Below are 21,237 nucleotides of genomic sequence, written 5' to 3'. Positions count from 1 at the left end.
GAAATTTTTTTGCAAGTATCGATGTAAAACATTTTCTAAGTGTAGATAACAAAGCTATAGGTCTATAGTTTTCTGGAGCCATCTGGTCTCCCTTTTTATAGATCATCGTCATGATTATGGAATTCCAAGATTCAGGATAGGACAATGTGCTGTACATAGCATTGAATATTTTCAATAATTTTATTTTAGATTCCGTTGGTAGCATTTTTAAGAATTTGGTTGGTATGTTATCATCCCCTGGGGTAGTATTGTTTTTTGTTTTTTGAATTACTTCGTCGAGTTCATTCATAGTCAAGTCAGCGTTTAAATAATCATCATAATAATTAATATTTCTTTCCATTGGAACTTTTAAATTTTTTATAATGAAGCTTTGATAAAATTTCTTCCAAGTTTCGAATCTTATACAAATGTTAATATCTCCTAGATTAGCTTTTGGTCGAAATTTTCGGATAGTATTCCAAAATATTTTGCTATTATTACTATTATTTATTAAATTTGATTCAATTCTACAAAAGTAGTTTTTCTTTTTCGTCTTAATTAAGTTATTGTAGATTCGTTTGGAGTTTTTGTAATTAATCAAATTTTCTTTATTAGGATTTTGCCTGTAAATTTTTAAATCTTGTTGCTTTCGCCGTTTTTCTTTGTAACAATCTGAATCATACCAGATTTTTTTATTTTTATTTTGCGCGTATTTGTTATCCTTGTTTGATATTATATAATCATTCATGATATTCATCATTATTTTGTATACCTCTTCACAGTTATTATTAGTTACTTCTAGCATATTTTTAAACCGATTTCCAATTTCGGACTCATAACTAGCCAATTTGTACTTTATCTTGAAGTTGTTGTTATATATATAATCCGAATTCTCAAAAGGAAATAAACGGAATTTTGCTATTGTAGGAAAATGATCTGAAATATCAAAATTCGTAGTCTGAAATTCTACACAACAATCTAAGAATAATTCAGAGCATATTGTGAAATCTATGGTCGAAGCACCCGTATTGGTCAAGCAAGTATGTTCAGCTGGAATATCCTGTTGAATTCTGCCGTTAAGAAGAAACAATCTGTGTTCTGTTAGCAACTCGATAAAGTTTTTACCCAATCTGTTGGTTTGTTTATCTTTCGAAAGACGTTTATTAGATATATTGAAATTGGCACCTTTATATTTTGAATCTATTAACTCACCAATCCTTGCATTAAAATCTCCCACTACCAAAATGAGCGGAGAAATATGACTCCAACTTTCTAATGTTTTAAACATATTTTTTAAAGTACTTAGATCATCAGGCAGAATATAAGCAATTAATAATGTTATTAAATTATTCGTTTTATTTACCAAAGTAGGCTTCTGTAATGAGATAAGAAGTAGCATATAATTGTTGAATTTTTTTATGTCAATTATTTTACCAAGGTTCTTTTTTATAAGGATACATATACCTCCACTTGGACGGCCTGGACCTGTAGGTTTTTGTGCTTGAATCGATTCCACTATAAAGTTATTAAAAAATTTTGTTTTATAATACAAATTCGAAGTAATCCAAGTTTCAGTAATTGCTAAAATATCCGGATCGTATTTAACACAAAAATTATTTATTAGTGACGTTTTATTTTTTATTCCTTGGCCATTCCAGTTAGCAATGGAAATTATTTGATTATTCTTTATGACTTTGTTATGTTGCGTATATTTTTGCTTAACATGATATCAACTGTCTGTATTTATTTGATTACTATAAGGACGAAAATTATTTACATAAACCAATTTGCTCAATTTTAGGCTATATGTTATTTTTTCTTGGTTAATCGTTAATATATCATTACGGAGTTTAACTTGGTCTTTTTGTTTTCGTAATTCATGAAGTATTGGGAGTAAATTTTTCTTTCTTATCCTTGAGTTTTTAGTCAAATCTGGGGATATTTGCATATCTTCCCATTCTTCTAATGCGTTTTTTTGTTGTTTCTTTTGAATAAAGGTATAGAAAAATTTATCACGAAGTTGCTTATTGCTGAATGTTATTCTTACTGTTGTATTAGGTTTCTTAGTTATTAAGTTTGTTTCTGTTATCTCAGTTTGGGCTATATCGTGAATGTTTAGTACATTAGTCATAAAGTTATATACTTCTAACGTAGATATGGATTTCGAGCTTGGATATTTGTATACAATTATTTTTTTATAATTATAATCATTAATTAAAGAGTCTATTTTAAATTGCGTTAGTTCATTTTCACTTTTTTGATTTTCTAGTTGTTGTTTTATATTTTTAATTTCTTCCTCCATATATATCTGTCTTTCCTTAGTCTCACGTATATCTTGACGTATTCGTTCTACGTCTTCTTTTATATAGACCATTTGTTCTAACAGTTTATCATTTGAAGCATTTATTAAATCTGATATTTTAGTCCATAGAAGTGCAGTTGTAGTGTCAAGTTGACTTACTGGATTAGTAAGAAGGCTTGAATTAATATTAGGTGACTCACCTGTTGAGCCTAATGAATTCTGCTGACCAGGTTCCATATTTTGATTCGAGAATTCTTTTGTTCCTTCTTGTGAATCACTTTTCGGTTGTGTTCCGTAATCCGTAATGAGTTTGGAGCTTGAAGTGCTTGGTTGAGCTTGTTTGTTCTCTGTCCTCGTTCTGGTCAGTGGAGGTCTTCCACGCTTGACTGGAGATCTTTGCATATTATTATTTTTTTGTATTATTGCTTTTTCCTTTACCTTCACTTAGTTAGTGTTAGTTTAAACTTGTTTAATAATAAGTTAATCAAATAAACAGTAATTCACCACTTCGCTGCACAAATGAAAGGTTCACAGAAAAAGTCACTCGCAGCGCCGACGTTCAAACACGCCCCCATGAAGACACATTATCAAAGGTTTAAAGATCTACGAGTGACTGGAAGAAGAAGGAGATGACGAAGGCATTAAAAATTAAATGAACTTACATGCTAAGAAAACTGCAAAAATATATCGAAAATAATCGATAGAGTTAAAAAAATCAAAGTTTGAAAAATCAAAGTTTTTTCAAGTTCGAAAGTTCTTTGTTATTAAATATCTGTGTAGTTAACACTCGTGATTGGAGGAAATACTTCTCCAGAACGTTAAGGATAATACACAGGTTAAACGGGTTGTTTCGGAACTACCATACATATCACGTGACTTATATGACGCGTGATATTGTCACGTGGTTTAGCTTTGGGAATTTTTCGATGGATTTGTAATTTTGAATCGCATTCTTTCAGGATGATTAGATAATTTCTGTTCTAACCTGTGAAGTAATAAACAAATGCACTCCCCGAGTAAGGTTTGAAATTTTATAGGCTTGTGTGAAATTTAGTAAAGCTGAAATACATTTTTAAAAATCTAGCAACGAGTTGCGTAACTTACCCGGCAAAAGAATTTTAAATTGCATATGGCGCCATCTGTTACAATATTTTATTTTAAAGAGTTTTTATATTAAAAATTATTATAAAATGACAAAAAGCTTCATTTTGAAGGCAGGAAAGTGTTTATATATATATAATTTAAATTATAAATGCTAATCACGAACAAAATTCTCATTAAGTCTGATCCCACTCGAGATATGACACGTGACTCTCTCTATCTTCCTACCTTCTCGACCTTTAACCACCAAAATTTAATAGCATCAATGCCCCTTATACAAAAACCTCCTTGCAGAATTTCAAAAATCTTCGTCAAAAGGTACGACAGTTATTAAGCTTTACAGAGGGTGTAAAGCTTAATAAGAGGGGGGAGTCATTTTTTGACAGATCGTGAAACTATACGTAACAGCCAAAAAAGTAAAATTTAAATGTAAAAGGCTTGAATATTTTTTTCAAAAAATTAAAAATTTGTATTTGAATTTCCTACATTTTAATTATAATTTATTTTTCTGAATATTTTATTTTTTATATTTAATCTGTTTAATTCGAAATTAAATAAACATTAAATATAAGTTTTAATTCCTTTTAAACATACGAAAACAAATATATTTTTATAATTTAAAATTTTTAAAATTATTTTAATGAATTTTATTAATACAAGTTATGTTTATGTTATAAAAATTAATTCATTAAAACCCTTGTAGAATAAATTTTAAAATTAATTTTAAGTATGATGAAGGAAATATATTTAAATAAAATAATAACAATTTAAATTTTTATTTTATAACAATTTTATATTTAAAAATTTTTAATTTATATCAAAAATATTATTTTTTGAATAAAATAATCTATAAAACTCTGTACTTATAATTAATGTTTCAGTTAAAATTTCTATATTGAAAAATATTTTTAAAATATATTTTTTCAGTTAAAAAGATAAATTTTTTTCATTAATTATAAGAAAATGTTTTAAAAAGTAATATAAATTAATAATAAACATGTTAACTAAACTTAAAATAATTTCTGTAAATATAGGCGGGGCCTATATTTTTATATTATAATATTAAATATTTGTAAAAATATTCTAAGTGTGATTGGTTGACGAAAACGATATTTGAACTTATAGTTCCGGCGGCGATTGGTTGTAATTAAAGTGGGCGGAGATATTTTTAATATTTTAACCAATTACTGTTTACACGTTATCATCGTTTTAAAACTTGTTATAACTTATTACATATTTCGCAGACAACCACCAGTTATTATTGTTTCTATCATATTTCAAAGTATATAATTTTTTAATTTAAAAATTGAGAAATTTTCTGAAATTATTTAAAATGTTTAGATTATAAATACATTAATTTTTTGTTTAATAAATTATTATTTTAATAAGAATAATTGAGTTAAATTATTTAATACGTGAATATCAATTATCTATAATAATTTACAGAAAAAACGTAATTCTGTGTTTTAAAAATTCAAATTTAAACTTTATTATACAGTGATTTACGGTTATTTACTTTCAGAATTTAAGAAAAATGATACACTTCTTCTTAAAATTTTAATACAGTTTACAATTATATTTTGGAGGATTACTCGACTTACATTATTGATTTACTGCTGATAATATCATAGCATTACTGTTATACGGTAAATAGCTTTTATTTATAGATTCTACGGCTCTTAATACATTAATTTTCAAAAATTTATCTCCATCAAGTTCAAAAACATAAGAAGAGAATGCGTTATCTGCAGGTAAGTTTTCTTATACTTTATTTCTGTAAGTATTGCTGCAGGCATTGAACGATGATGACTTTTCAGAATTTATTTTTGGCGAAAGAATGAGCTAATTTTATATAATTTGGTCTAATAATCTATTTTATAACTCGAAAATTATAAAAATTTCAATAATTTATATATGTTACTAATTTCTATTTTTAATAAAATATATTAAAACTCTTATAGTGCGCTTTTTCTGTAAGTGCTATTCGCTTAGTTGCAAAGCACGCTTTACAGGGGCAAAACTCGTTTTTATATTGTAATTAGCCTAAAAATTGTAGCATTTTTGACGTGTTATAAAGATTTACAGCTGTTAAAGCATTTTAATTATATAAATTTATTTTTAATAGTTCAAATATAAGAGTTAATTATTCTTTACATAAGAAATTATTAACTTAATTGATATCCAGATTAATGTTTTAACTACTCAATTTTAAAAATGAAAAAATATAATGAAATCAAAAAAAAAGGTTAATTTTTATTAAAACCTACGCAGGTGTTTTAAACAATAAATCAATTTAATTTAATTAAATATTTTTTCAGATACACCGCTTTAACATTATTTTTCTCTTATTCTTATAGAAATACTCGGATTTATTACTAATTTAATAAAATATTTCCTATCTTATTTAGTTATTTTAATAAATCTTTAAGTAATTTTGTTGTATATTGTTGAAAAAAAAATTTAATACATAATTCCTTATAAATGCCTGTTATCTTCTGCTATTACTTTTCCGACTATTATATATAACAGCCGGAAAAGTATGGCAATCGGTCAAAAAATGATCCCCAAGATTTTTATATTTTTGCACTTAAGACACCTTGAAACGTCGAGAAATGCAAAAAAAAAAAAAAATAAAAAAAAATTGAGGGGAGGGGGTAATTTTTGTATGTATGGATGTTAGTGTGTGTGGGGGGGGGTAAAATTTTGTTCATCCTCTTTGAAGCTTAATAACTCCTGTACTTTTTGTTGAAACTTTCTTAAATTTTGCAGGGAGGTTTGTTTATTAAGGGATTAATGCTATTAAATTTTGGTAGTTATAGGTCGACGGAGTGGGGAGATAAGGATGATCGTGTGTATCTGCAGTAGGGTCGGACTTAATAACGAATTAGCGTTTACAATTTTTTTTATAAAACCCATTTCTACCCTCAAAATTAAGCTGTTTGCCATTTTATAATAGTTAAAAATATAAAAAGTATTTTAAATAAAATGCGATAACAGATGGCGTCACGAAATTTTAAATGTTGCTGGAAAATTTGAGTAACTCCTTGCTGTTTTATTTTTATTTATAAATTTTCACTTTCGTAAATCTATCTTACAGACTACTTTCATATTAATTTTTTTTATCTATCTTAAATTTAATTATAAAATGGTAAAAAAGAATTTAAATTTAATTTATGAAAATAAAGTTTTTATTTACATAATAAAATATTTGTCTATTTTGAAAATAGGAATCAAATAAACAAAAACACATAATAATTTAGAAAGAATAGAAAGAAGAATAACACATAATTTAATCATACGGTATATCCTTGACAATTGAGTTAAGTTATATACACTACTTTATATAATTAAATTAAATGATATTTTATGTTTTTAAGTTGGAAATAATGTAAAGTAGCTGCGTTAAAGTTTCAGATCTTAAAAGAATGTTAGAAATGTTATTTCCATGACAACTTTCAATTTATCCCGAAAGTTCCTGCAATTTTTCTTTTATATAATTCAATATATTTTGCTTTCTACAGCTTTCTGCACCTTGTTACATTAGAAACCTTATTTCAGAGAAACCTATCGTCTATAAGCTAAATATTTGACAAAATTTAATATTAAAACATAAAAGTGCATAAGTTTTTCCTAGAAAAATTAGAGTAAAGTAAAAAATTTCTAGGCTTGGTTGATTTTGGAAGAAATTTTACATTCCAAATGTCATATTATTAGTAAAATAATTTAAATGTAGATGTATGCAGTACATTAAACATATATTGAAAAATAATTTATGTAACATGAATAAGGGAAATAACTCCCATCGTGGGCTAAGTGCGTACTGAAACCGGCTCGAACCCAAGACACTGAATACCGCCTGACCGCGTGGCGTTTACTAGGTTTTCTTCACGTGTGCAATATCTAAATAAGGTCATAGTGGCCTAGGCAGTTAAGGCACCAGCCTATCTCTCTAGGGATTTGGAATCAAATACACGTAGGTCGAAAAACTCCAGGAATTTTTTGAGGGTGATCTGATCCCGGATATGTCGGGCCTCGTTCCTCGGGTATGGAAGTAAGGCCCTCTTACTGTCCACAGGAAGAAAAGAGACAAAAATGGAAAAATGTACAGTTTGATTTGTTTCGCGCCTTCCAATTCTTAATCGTTTGACTTCAATAAGTGTTCGTTTTATATCCGGCTTTCACTGGGTGCGATTTGAGAAGGGAGACTTTCTTTCCAACCTTACATATTCCGGCTTGCAGGAATGGAAAGCTTCCTCCTTCCTCTGCCACTGAAAATTTTACAAGTTTGACTTTACACAAATTATAAAGTTGATTTATAATTGTAACTATATAATCATATTTACGTCAAAATTGTACAAATTTACTTTAAAACACCGCGAAAAGTACATACGATTAGCAACCATTTTGTTTTGCTTTTCAATACCAATCTTTTCTTTCGCTTTATTACCTACTGTTTATCTATTGCCGTGGTTACTACTGGACAGCAATTTTAGGAATACTTAAAATGAACATTCTGCTTATGTTTAGATCTACGTTTGATGGGATACGGACATGCAATAACACGTGGGCGATCTTCCAAGGAATCTCTCCTTGGAAGATCGCGCCTCTCGGGAGTACTTTTTATTCAAAATTAACTCCTATTTAGGCGATAGACACGTAAATAAAGCCAGGAAAAAGCGGGACTATTGGAATAAACTTAGTGATCATCCTTCTGTACAAATTTTACAAATCGCACACTGAATACAATGACGCTTGGAGGAATAGAAAACGTTAACTCGGACTCAAATTGAATTCAAATCCGGCCGACAAAGAATAATAGGTTCATCTAATTCATTATTAAAATATTTTAATTACAATAGACCTCTGTAACAGGGGTTCGTATAACACGGATTCGTATAACACGGCAAAAAATTGCGATCGTGTTCGTATAACACGCTAAAAGGGACTCGTGTAACACGGTAAAACGTCATCGCCGACTCGTGTCGCGACAGGATTGGTCGAATCTGGACCAATAGCGGACATTGCACAAACCGTTGAGTTTAAACGAGCAGCGGATCTACTAAAAACCATTTATTATTCAACGGCCATAAAAAGTATATTTATATTAATGATGTCTCCAAAGTTCAGCGAATTTTTCGCAGAAAAATAACTTATCAGGAAACACGCGCCCGCCGTTCGATGAGCCGCTCCGCGACGAAAACAAGCTTAAGCAATGGCGTCGTCGAACGGTGCACACTCGGTAAGTAATCCTACAATTTTTTGTTTATAGCAAAAAAATTATACGTGATTTGGAAATGTTGAGTCAAATTAGTCTAGAACCGGTTAATTTTATCGAAGAAAACCTTTCAAACAGCCGTAGCCCCTAAACTGCACACGTGCCGGGCTCTTCTTCTTCTTCTCTTCTTCTACAGGTGTTTGATATGGAGATGGTAGCTCAGAAAAGCTCTTTCTCCGACTAGACATGTGTATATGATCGCTACTCGACCGAAGAGCCAGCCGTATATCGAACGGCCTAAACGCACGCGCGGAAAATAGTGCCTTCCGGGAGGACTTTTATTGGGAACTGGCCTCCTATTCAGTCGTTATTGGCTAGGAGAAAACCCGGAAAACTCCTAGCAGCCAGCCTGTCCGAGTCGCGGCGCGAACCCACGACCGAACTTCCCAGTGTTCAGGGTCTGGTCACCACCGACCCTGAACACTGGGAAGAGCAGATTATGAGCGGCAACGGAGAACGTGCCGGGCTGTGATTGGCTCATATATTTAAGTGACTCGTACAACACGGAATTTATATAACACGGGACGTATATACCGTGTTATTGGGGGGTCTACTGTATTATTAATATAATAACCAAAGTCTTTATGGGTTTGTGTGTTGTTTTTTTTTCCACAGATGGAGCTACTTCATAACACTTACTTTAATAATAAAACTTCAATGTTTATGATAGGTCATTTACATTAAATGGTTTCAGAAAAAGAAAGACTCTAATTGATAAAGAGCGCTGGAATGTAATCTCATCCTTAAGATAACTTTCGAAGAGTTTAATACATTTTCGTACTCCCATTTGAGAATTTCAAATATTTATAGTAAGAATGTTAATATTGCTAATTTGTGTGGAGTAGCCTCATCTTTCTAAAGGATAGTCTGTGACCAATCATTGTCCAAATAATGCAAATATCAATTTTTTCCTTTACGTCTATCGTCGGAAAATACCAAGATAGCGACAGAAACTGAATTTTTTTACAGAATATATTTAAATCGCTCGCTGGGAAACGATGTAAAAAAGTGAGCGCGCTTCCACTAGAGAGATTATGACGCGTTTAGAGTGAATTTCGTTTCTTCTCGGATGATCTTTCATTAGGCTGTCGAATAAGAAATAATTACCAAAATGATAATTAATATTGCACTTATTCTATAACTTCATTACGCACCAAGTTTCGCATTACTGTCTCACATGAATGTTTCTTGAACGTCTTTTTGGTCAAAAGCTGTTCAAGAAGCATTTGTGTGCGCTTTATACGCCTCAATAACATAATTTATAGCATAAATTTCCTTGTTAGTTTTTAAAACTGCATTTGGGCAACAATTCTAGCAGCCATCTTAAAATTTTGATTTAAACTTCTTTTTAACTCTTTCCTCCCTATAGGTACTAAGAAACCTTTTTAGCAGGCCCATTGTGGATTCGTCCTGGCTCATGGCCGGGCGGTGAGGGACGGAGCATGACATATCCGGGGACGGTTGCTCAAAAAGAATTTTGATGAATTCCTTAAGTTTGTTCGATCCATCCGGATTCGATTCCGGTCCCCAAGAGCGGCAGGCTGGCACCTTAACCGCACGGCTATCCTACCGGGTTAAATAACGGGGTTATTGTGAATTTTTTTTTGGTAAAATTTTCTTAAAATGGTAGAAAATAAGGAAATGTAAGAAAATAGAAAATAAATTTTATTCACAAACACAGTACAGTGGATCAAAGCAGGTTATTTTGCTTATCGGACGATATCTATCACCTTGACGGCCGGATGGTCGAGCGGTAAAGGTAACAGCCTACCGCTCTGGGGGACCCGGGATCGAATCCGAACGGGTCGAATAATCCCCAAGAATTTTTCGGGGGGTGGTCCGTTCGGATACGTCGGGCCCCGTCCCTCACCACCCGGTCGCCCCATTGTGGGCCTGGCCGAACCCATAATGGGCCTAAAAGAGGCCCTCTTAGTGCCCACAGGGCGGAAAAAGTTAAAAAAAAAATATCTATCACCTTTAATACTCCAGTTTATGAAATTATTACCAAAATTATTGAAGAAGTATTTTTTATTAATTTTAGTATTTTAATATCGTATTAATGCATAAAATTAAAAATTAAAATAGCAAAAGAATTAAAAAGTTGCTTTAAAAATATATATTTTTTAAACATTTTAACTTTGCCGAGAGGGGGCGATGTACGTTTCACGTTATTGGCTAGTTCAAACGTCACGAGTTCTTGAGTTCGAGTTAACGTAGTTTATGTTCAAAATCCAGTGTTTTTAATTTGAAAGGTAATAAAAAGGTCTACTTTTAAAATTTTAATTATATTTAGGGCGAAATACCAAATTTTAATTTTTTATAAATTTCATTAGGGTTTTTCGATAATAATTAAATTTGAAATGGAATATTAATGAAGGAAAACGTGTTAACTAATTGCTTTAGAATATCTCACGAATTCCAGTTAATGCTCGATTTTTCGTGTGGAATTTCAATTAAACTTTAATGAAGTGTCTAGAATCTAAACATTTCATTTAATTAAGTTTAATTAACTGAAATGTTGATGCTTTATAGTGATTTATTTAATATGGAAGTTTGTTAAATATTAATAATTCTCAAATGTTTAACGATAATTTGAGCTTCTGTTTAAAGAGTTATTTTATTGTTCGTATCAAAATTATTAAAAGTTATTTATTTAAATATTATAACCAATAAAAAGAATGTCTTACAAAGAATTTAAATATTTTGTGTTCCATTCTTTGGAATTGTTTTTGTTCGTCAGTTCGAACCTGAGTATGATCTATGGAATAGATCGAAAACGTTAGTTTTTCTTAATTAAAATTCCCTCAGCAACTTATAAGGTGGTGGTTATTGGAGTATATATATTTTTGCTGAGTACGTTTATGTTCAATGTTATTTATTTCGTAATGAATTCCTATTGATAAATAACCGAAAATGTTCTAATTTTGCTGGAATTCCTTTTTATTTTATTTAGAAGGTTCGGTAAAAGTTCTTTAAATTGTAACATTTTCAGTTATTTTAAAGTAAACTTGATGTTTCATAATAAAATATTTTAGTTAACAAGTTTGAATTTGTATTGAATTCACTTTAAATATTTTTAAATATGTTAGTTTAGTTATATGTATAACTAAATATTACAATAAATAAAATTCGTAGTTTAATTTCACACTTTATATTTAAAAACTTTACATAAGAGAACAATTTTAACTTCAATTCTTCAGTTCAAAAATTTTGCATTTAAAGTTATTGGTTATCAATTAAGTAACCAATATAAAGAATGTCTTACAACTTTTTTTTTGTGGTTTTTCTATAACTAGTTTCTATTTAACATATTTATCAATAAATTATAAATTGAAGAAACCCTTTCTAGCTTACCAGTATAAGAAGATATATATAAAATAATATATATTTGAATTTCTTTTGATAGATTATAAGATCTTTGCTGTACTTGTGTCCATTTTCTAGTTACTGATAATCTGTCCATGAAGTTTTTTAGGAATTTTTTTTTTTTTAGAATTTAATGTTGATATTCATAATCTACAGAATTAAGAACCACAGTATCTATTCATTTTAACTTTCAGATTTAATACATTTATAAGAAGCCACAGTATGTTCCCCGTCGTACTATGTGTACATTTTGTATTTGTTAAATTTTAGTTTCGAGAACAGCTGATTTGAACGAGATGCCCCAAATAGTCTGACTCCTAGAAGTCCTGATTTTAGCTCTCTAGATTTTCTTGTGTTATGTGAATAACATGGATAAAATTTTGATTTCTTCCTCTATACACCATCTCTGAAGGAAAAGAATTTCTGATGCTTTTACAAACATTATTCATGATGATCACAATTGAATTTGATATGAAATGAAGCCTTTCAATATAATGTGTACTATTAATACCACATACAAACCTACTGATAATGTATAAAATCAGTAACTGATTAAACAAAAACTTCCAGAACATAATGACTCTTCCGCAGTAACTTGCAAAACCTTTATTTTTGGAAATCATATTAGAATTTAAATCTTTAACTTTGTGTTGTCAAAAAAAATTAATTTAGACTTTGAACTTAGTTTGTAACTTTATGAATGTTGGCAAATTAAACTTCTTTATTGCAGACCACTTTACATTATTGGATACTAATAATATTGTGAGGTTTGCCGAACGACTGCGTTAGTCAGAATGTCGCGCGGTCACGATCCACGTGTGGGAGTGAAAGAAACTCTCAAGAGACAGGTTTTCATTCGTAACCCGTTTATATAACAAAAGGTGCTTACAACTACAATATACTTTTATCAGCGGCGGCGTTCGAGTCTTCTGGGCCTTCTCTCGGAATCGAAAGTCCACAAGAAAAGTCCTCCGATGTTTCGCAGGAGTATGATGGCCCCGGGGCGCACTGTTCAGCTTCTCGAGGGAGAGTTCCGGAAGCAGGGACGATTCAAATTACAGGTGACAAATCCAAGGGAGTGGGTGACCTTCCAAAAGAGATGTAATCCAACTGCCGAAGATCACGGGAAAAAAACCCCGTCGTAAAATCGCGAGACAAAGCTCTAAGAGCCAAGAACCGAGAGAACTAATGACCGAGAGAACGTCACATCCCTTTTTCTCAGGGTTTTTATAACTTTCTTTTGAGTCCCAGATCGAACATTCCGATAGGTCGATGTCGATTTGCCTCCGCTCTCTAATTGGTCCCCCCCTCGTTACGCATTGTAACGAGATCGGAACCCCGGTCGTCGGATGAGTCAACATCGACTGACAATTCGATTCCTACCGAAGATGTTCGATCTAAGTACTCAAATTCATCGATTGTTTCAACCTGAGAAGAATGACTTTCTCAGAAATTTCTACAGACGTGTCCTTTTATGGACATGTAATATTCACTTTTCGTTTAACTATTTTTTTTCTTGTCTGACGGTTTCTTTTTACAACGTTAATTTATAATAACAACAATTATTATTATTTGCTTCTATACAAAAATTACAAAAAAAAATTTTCTTATTTGCACAAATAGTAGGCCCACTTCCGAAGCTTCACAGGGCTCTCCGCCATTTTTAAAATGTTGCTGTAGAGTAGCGACATTTTACCTGAGAGCGTTGTACGCTGTCAGTTCATTCTCCGCTTGCTTTTCTCGCGCCCGTTTGGTTTCGCGTGACATCACATGACTATATCCGAAGGTTTCTACAAATGATCAAATAACAATCACGGTTACATCGAATAACAAATTTTTAACAAATTATAAATTTTTCCGACAATTTTAACTTTTACATTTAAGTTCTATGCTACATTTCTTTCCTTTTTTTTGTGCAACGTTTACGAACATTTGGTGTTGTATTTAATTCGATTTGAACATTTAAATTACATTTGTCGGTACGCAAACATTTTATGTTTGTAGACTGAGCAATTCATAACAATCACCATATTCCATTTCCATTTCTGAAAAAGCCGAAAAAGGGGTTTTAAAATTGAATATGTCCACGTTTCTTTTCAGGTTCTTGGGAACACAAACAGGGATTCGATATTTAGTTCAATCGGTCTGTCACATGCAAAATGTAGAAGCTACTTCCGACGCACGTGGACATGTAGAGTCCGAAGATCACGTGTCATCTGTAGGTGTGCTTTTCTTCCTTTCTCTCGAAGTTTTCCAACAAAAAGGTTTTTCTTCCTTTTTTGGACATTTGGAGTGGACTACTCCATTTCCGTTCTGAATCGTATGAGTATGATGGGGTGTCTGCACAGACAGTGAAAGTTTGTGTGTTCCCCATTTTCTCCTCAGACATACCAGTTTTCTAGATGTCAGTCTTCTGAACAAGAGACAGTTATCTGTCATCAGAGTTGATGCAGATTACCACTAATCGAGGTCATACAGTTCGAAGATGACAATTTCTTCAATTTTGACTCATTCTGTTGAAAGTTCGACGTTTCTTGGACCTTTTCTGATGATGATTTCAACTTTCTCTTTTCGAATATCGTCATTTTCTTCCGAATCGGTTCTTTTGACGGTTGCTTTGGTTGTGACAGACAGTTGTTTTGCACGCGTTTAAAAATGGGAGGGAAAAATTTTCCTCATATTCCGATTATATAAATTACTCAATCTATGACAGATATTTGCGCTCGTGTTTCTCTCGCGACAATTTTAAACTCGTAAAACGCTGGTGTACACAGAAAATTTCACGTTCAAGGTTTACAAAGTTGACATAACTAATAGTTCTGGGTTCGCGACATAAAAATAAAAATCCCGTTTTTTTGCCTCTAATCAAAACTTTCATTTATATTTTAATCGTCAATGACTCCTCCTCTTTTTCTTATGATAGTCTCTTTTGCTGGGTGATAGAGACTACCATTTACAATCTTTGAAGAGTCCGATAGGTGTAGGTGGCGGCAAGCGCTCATGACCCTGGCTTTGTGGTAAAGTCCTACTTTTTTCCGCGTCTGTTCCCATCGCGTCAATCGGTAGTGTGATTTTTGACGAGGTCGGAAGAACCCATGGATATTCTTGCACAGATCCCCGACTTCTAAGGGCATAATTATGTGAAGGTTGTGCAGTGGATGTCTGTTGGTTGCGTACTAGCGTTTCTGTTGTGTCTAGTTGGTCCGGCTGAATTGATTCTAAAATAAATTCATCCCAAGGGTCTCTAGATATAGGCAACTGATGTTCTGAGGCGGATGACTCGGTAGCCTTTGCTTCGGACTTAGTTTCGTCCGTCGCAAAAGATCCGAATTCCATACGCGCCAAAGCGGGCTTCATCCGGTTAGCGTGAGTGTGCATCCTTTTCCCGTTATGCACATGCTGGACGATAAAGTCGACCGGACTTGTCTCCGCTACTATCCTATAGGGTCCTTGCCATCTTGGAGCTAGTTTTCGCTTTAATCCCGATGGAACCGTTACTTCCGTTACGAAAACTCTGTCGCCTATAGAAAATTTGTAGGGCTTATTCCTTCGCTGTTGATACGCATTTCTATCCAGTGCGGCTTTTTCTGCATGTTCTTGGGCCAGCTTGTGTGCTATCGCTAGTCTCGCCCTCAGTTCGCTTGCATAATTTTCGCTAATATCGTAACTCGGTCGGTTGGGTTCAGTTACGACATCAAATGGATAAATTGGGTCTCTTCCGTACACTAAATAATATGGCGTCTCGTTGGTACTGGAATGAACGGTGGTGTTGTACGCGAATAGGGCGTAAGGAACCATTTCATCCCAATTGCGCTGGTCTTTATCTACATAATGCGTTAGTATATCTATTAAGGTTTTGTTTAAGCGTTCCACCATGCCGTTGCATTGTGGGTGGTATGCAGTGGTGAGAAGTCTTTCTATGTGCAAGAGATCACAAACTTCTCGCATCATTTTCGAAGTAAAATTTGCACCTCTATCAGTCAATAATTGTTTGGGGACTGAATGTCGTAAGATCACTTGTGTAACGAACGCTTTGGCGACGGTTTTAGCAGTAACGTCTGGTAATGGCACTGCTTCTGCCCATCTAGAAAAGTGATCTACAAAAACTAAGAGATACTTGTTGCCATTATTAGAGGTAGGAAAAGGACCTTGTATGTCTAAAGCTGTTCTCTCAAATACCTTTGTGATTTTAGGGAATGTTTGTAAGGGAGCTTGATGTCCGTGTAGAGGACGTCGTCGCAAACTACATTCCTGACACGTCTGGCAATAATGTATGATGTCTTTGTTCATTTCGGGCCAATAAAACTGCGTCTGTAATTTTTTTCTCAGCTTCTTCGCGCCTAAGTGTCCCGAACTTGGAATATCGTGGAACAACTTCAAAACGTATTCGACCAAAGTTTTAGGGATGACTAATCTGTCCCAAGTTTCGTTTCTTTCCGGGTTTGTCTTTCTATGATATAAGATTTGATCTGCGTCTAAATAAAACTCGCTACCATCTGTGTTCAGACCCTGTTCCGACGGGGATAGGTTTTCTGTTAGGCGTCGTCTGATTTCCTTACAAAAAGGGTCCTCCGATTGTTGTTCCCGAATCTGAGCCTTACTATATATTGGGTGCATCTCAATTATTGGAGCTATAGGTACTCGACTTAATGCGTCCGCATTAGCGTGTGCTTTTCCTGGACGGTGTATGATCTCAAACTGGTACTCTTGTAATGCTAAATTCCAACGACTCAGCCTTGAACTTTCGTCTTTGACGTTGATTAGCCATCTAAGCGGTCTGTGGTCAGTTATGATTTTAAATTTTCTACCATAGAGATAAGGTCTAAAATATTTTATTGCCCATATAACTGCTAGACACTCTTTTTCTGTTGTACTATAGTTTCTTTCGGCTTCCTTGAGTAACCGACTAGCATAGGCTACAGGGAGTTCACCCCGCTCGTCTTCCTGCGATAATACGGCTCCAATTGCAGTGTTCGATGCGTCGGTTGCCAAAATAAAAGGACTACCAAAATCTGGTGATCGCAAAAGGGGAGCAGACACCAAAATTTCCTTAAGCCTTTCAAACACCTCTTCGTGTTCTTTGGTCCAGTGAAATTTGTTATCTGCCTTTAGCAGGTCTGACAAAGGCTTAGATATTCTTGCATACTGAAAAATGTGCCTCCTATAGTATCCCGTTAATCCTAAAAAGGCCCTCACCTCACGCTCATTGCTTGGTCGAGGGAAGTTTTTCACGCATTCGATCTTCGAGGGGTCGGGTCGAATCCCTTCTTCCGAGATTTCGTGCCCTAAAAATTTTATCTGTCGCTTCATAAAACTGCACTTTTTTGGCTTTAGTTTTATTCCAGCACTTGCTAGGCGTTGAAAGACGAGTTCTAAGCGTTCTAGATGCGAGTCAACGTCAGAACTAAACACCATGATATCGTCCATATAGACTAAGCAAATTTTGTGTTTTAGACCCGTTAATATCAGATCTGCAAGCCGTTGAAAGGTTGCAGCTGCATTACAAAGTCCCATAGCCATCCGGTTAAATTGGTAATGTCCTGATGTGGTACTGAATCCGGTCTTTTCCTTCGTGTCGGGATTCAGGGGTAGCTGCCAATACCCACTTAAAGTGTCCATTGTGGAAAAATACTTTGCCTTCCCAAGTAAGCTTAATGACTCCTGGATGAGGGGCAAAGGGTAAGGATCTATTTTTGTTACTTTATTTAATTGCCTAAAGTCTACCACAAATCTCCAATTTCCATCACGTTTCTTTACCAAAAGAGCTGGTGCCGACCACGGGGAGCTGGACGGTTCGACTACCCCGCTGTTCACCATTTCGCTTACTAGATTATCCATTAATTCCCGCTGAGCATACGGAATGCGATAAGGAGCACGATATATTGGTGCACTGTTTCCTGTTTCTATTGTATGTTGAATTAAATCGCAATACCCTAAGTCAAAGTCGTGCTTTGCAAATACTTGCTGATATTTGTATAATAAATCAATTAAAGGGGTTAATTTGTCCTTACCTACTTCCTTCAAATCAAATAAACTAGCAAATTGAGCTCTGGTCATGGGATTTTCTTCCACCCGAGATATCCTATCTTGTTTCGCCTCCTCCTTTGATTCTTCTTCCGCTTGAAAGTATGCGCCTACTTTACTTCCTCGTTTTAGCTTTAGGGGCTGCGTGCTTACATTCATTATCCTTATGGGAACAGTTCCGTTTTTGGGGACCTTCACTAACACGTTAGCGACTATCAGATCCTCCCTTTCAAGTGGACATGGTTCAACTACACCTATCTGTCTATTAACGTGCTTGCCACATACTCTCCCTTCTATAACGACTTCTGACCGAGGGGGAATGGTGGAGTCGTTCTTTGCTACCACCACTCTCTGGTCATTTTCCTTTTGACTGCTCTTTTCTACAACTCTTCGCTCTAAATTTTTTTTGTTTTCTTTTCGTTTTTTTCTTTTACTCACTTTGCTACCCTCTCTAAAATCGTTTGTTCGGGTTAAATCCCTCAAATCTCCTTGACATAGACTATCCTTCCCGTTCTTTTGTCTTTCTACCATTGCAAACTCGCTGTCATTCTTACTCATGTTACGTGGGTTATTAACATTATTATGAAGGTTCGCTAATCCCCAGAATGTAACTTCGTTACCGCTAGGGAAAATAAGCTTCGCGTTTTTTATCGAAATCGTAAGGTCGTATTTCTCAATCACGTCTCTACCTAGGATCCCGTCATTAGGTTCTGTTATTTTGGAGTCCACTACATAACAATCGTGTCTAAAATTCAATTGCCCGATTCTAAATGCTAAATCGAATTTTCCGAGCGTCTCTATTGTGTGTCCTGTGACACTAAGTAACTCTACCTCTCTGGTTTCAGCTTTCTTTAACTCGCGTAAGTTCGAAAAGAAATCTTTTGATATCAAAGAAACTGCCGCGCCTGTGTCTATTGTTAATTTCGCTCTTTTATTTTCGATTTCACAAACTAAAGTGCAAGGGGGTAAATCTTCATTTATAAATTTAGATTCTCCGACACCCGATAAACGAGTAGCTTCGCGCGGATAATCTACTATTTGCTCTAAATCTCGACGCTGTTCTTTTGCTTTCACCGAAGTTATTCTACTTCCGTCTCGATTAAACCTTACACTATCTTTATTTAACTCCTGTGATACATTATTTGTTTGCCGAAGGCTTTCCTCCGGACTGGGCAGCGCTAAGTATTTAGGAAAGGTCGCGTTATCTAAGGCCCGCTGGGCATTAGGGTTGTTTACGAACCAGCCTTGCGCGTAACGCGTCGGGTTAAAAGGCAAATATTCAGAGTTCTGATCATTCCTAGGTCCTATCTGTCTATACTGTTCTCGATAGACTGGCATTTGTTCCCGATATCGCGGCGAAAACGGATTATTTATAACAGGAACCTGCCATTCTGGAGTGTTAGGGTTTCCTCTCCACTCCCCTCGATTGGGCGGAGGGAAGGTATCTTCTCCATACCAATCGGGTAGTGGGGGCGACGCATAAATTCTACTGTCTAACCAATTTGAAGTAGATCGCCGATAATTTGTTGGTCTCCATTCGAAATTCGGCCTACAAGGAAATGAATTATATCCGGAGTATCGTCTAGAAGGAATCTGGGCAGAATAATTTAATGACGATCGGTTATTTGTAGGAAAACGCGGTTGTTGTAAGCGCTGCGGCTGCGCGAATCGGCGTTGAGAGCTCGAATGGGTATTGGGGTTACCTACTTCCTGTCTCCCTCGTAACGCGGGTGATGGCATTCGTCTATTTTGTTTGGATTCTCCTGCTCGCGTACTAGTTGTTTGCGTTGTCGAGGACCGATTGTCTAATCTCTTTCCTAACGTTTCTATCTGTTTAGCGATTTGACTTATTTTCGCTTCTAATGCATCTTCCTTATGGGGTTTTGTCTCGTCGGCTTTCGTTGGGGAATTCTCTGCAGACTCCTCTACGTTTCCTATATAATTCCGCTGTTTGTTAGTCAATTGCTCTATTGTTTCCTCTCTTATCGCTATTTTTAACGCTTCCGAAAATGTAGCTGGGTCATGGGTCATTACGTTACGTTTCATTTTTTCATTTAAGCCGTGCAAGAATTGAATGCGGAGCTTCTCGTCCAATTCTTGCTGCTGACACCGTTTGATAATGGCATTTTCTTGCTCGTTTGACCCGGTTCGATCTACAATTATCGCGCTAACTAACGTTTGTAACCTAACGGCGAATTCTTGAACTCTTTCATCTTTGCGTTGCGTACACGCGTGGAATTTCTGTACCCTAATAGAATATGGTTCTCGGTCAAATCTACTTATCATTAAGCGTTTAAAGCTTGCGTACTCCGTTACTTCCTTCATTTGGAGGTCGCGCCACGCAAAATCTCTCGCTATCCCTGTTAGTTTACACTTAGCAATGCTTAAACATTGTCTAGGCGTCCAACCTGCTAATCCTGCGACTTCCCCTAACGTATCGAAAAAATCTGTTACGCGCCCCGCGTCTCCCGAGTAGGTAGGTATCATCCCACTAAAAGCTGAAAGGGCGCTAATCGAGCCGCCTCCTAGGTCGCGAGTCGGCGCTGGAAAACCTGTCTCTGTTTCCATGGTTCTTTCCCACTTTTCTCTCGGCTGCCTCAACAATTATTGTGGGACTGAAATTGTTTGCAATTGTTGCAAAAATAATCAAAATGATCCCGCTTTCTGACACCAGTGTGAGGTTTGCCGAACGACTGCGTTAGTCAGAATGTCGCGCGGTCACGATCCACGTGTGGGAGTGAAAGAAACTCTCAAGAGACAGGTTTTCATTCGTAACCCGTTTATATAACAAAAGGTGCTTACAACTACAATATACTTTTATCAGCGGCGGCGTTCGAGTCTTCTGGGCCTTCTCTCGGAATCGAAAGTCCACAAGAAAAGTCCTCCGATGTTTCGCAGGAGTATGATGGCCCCGGGGCGCACTGTTCAGCTTCTCGAGGGAGAGTTCCGGAAGCAGGGACGATTCAAATTACAGGTGACAAATCCAAGGGAGTGGGTGACCTTCCAAAAGAGATGTAATCCAACTGCCGAAGATCACGGAAAAAAAAACCCCGTCGTAAAATCGCGAGACAAAGCTCTAAGAGCCAAGAACCGAGAGAACTAATGACCGAGAGAACGTCACATCCCTTTTTCTCAGGGTTTTTATAACTTTCTTTTGAGTCCCAGATCGAACATTCCGATAGGTCGATGT

General features: G+C 34.9%; 1 protein-coding gene across 1 annotated transcript in view; it reads left to right on the top strand.

Moving 5' to 3' along the window:
* Nucleotides 1-10,857: 10,857 nt before the first annotated feature.
* The window catches only part of LOC136980861 (rac GTPase-activating protein 1-like), a 41,046-nt gene continuing 30,666 nt past the window's right edge, over nt 10,858-21,237 (top strand). Inside the window, exon 1 of the mRNA XM_067277061.1 lies at nt 10,858-10,909. The gene's annotated coding sequence lies outside the window, so the exon portion shown is untranslated. The remainder of the gene's footprint in view (nt 10,910-21,237) is intronic.

The sequence above is a fragment of the Centruroides vittatus genome, unplaced genomic scaffold (genome assembly GCF_030686945.1).
Source record: "Centruroides vittatus isolate TY-2023 unplaced genomic scaffold, ASM3068694v2 contig_727, whole genome shotgun sequence".
NCBI lineage: Eukaryota > Metazoa > Arthropoda > Arachnida > Scorpiones > Buthidae > Centruroides > Centruroides vittatus.
This window is presented reverse-complemented; position numbering and strand designations above follow the sequence as displayed.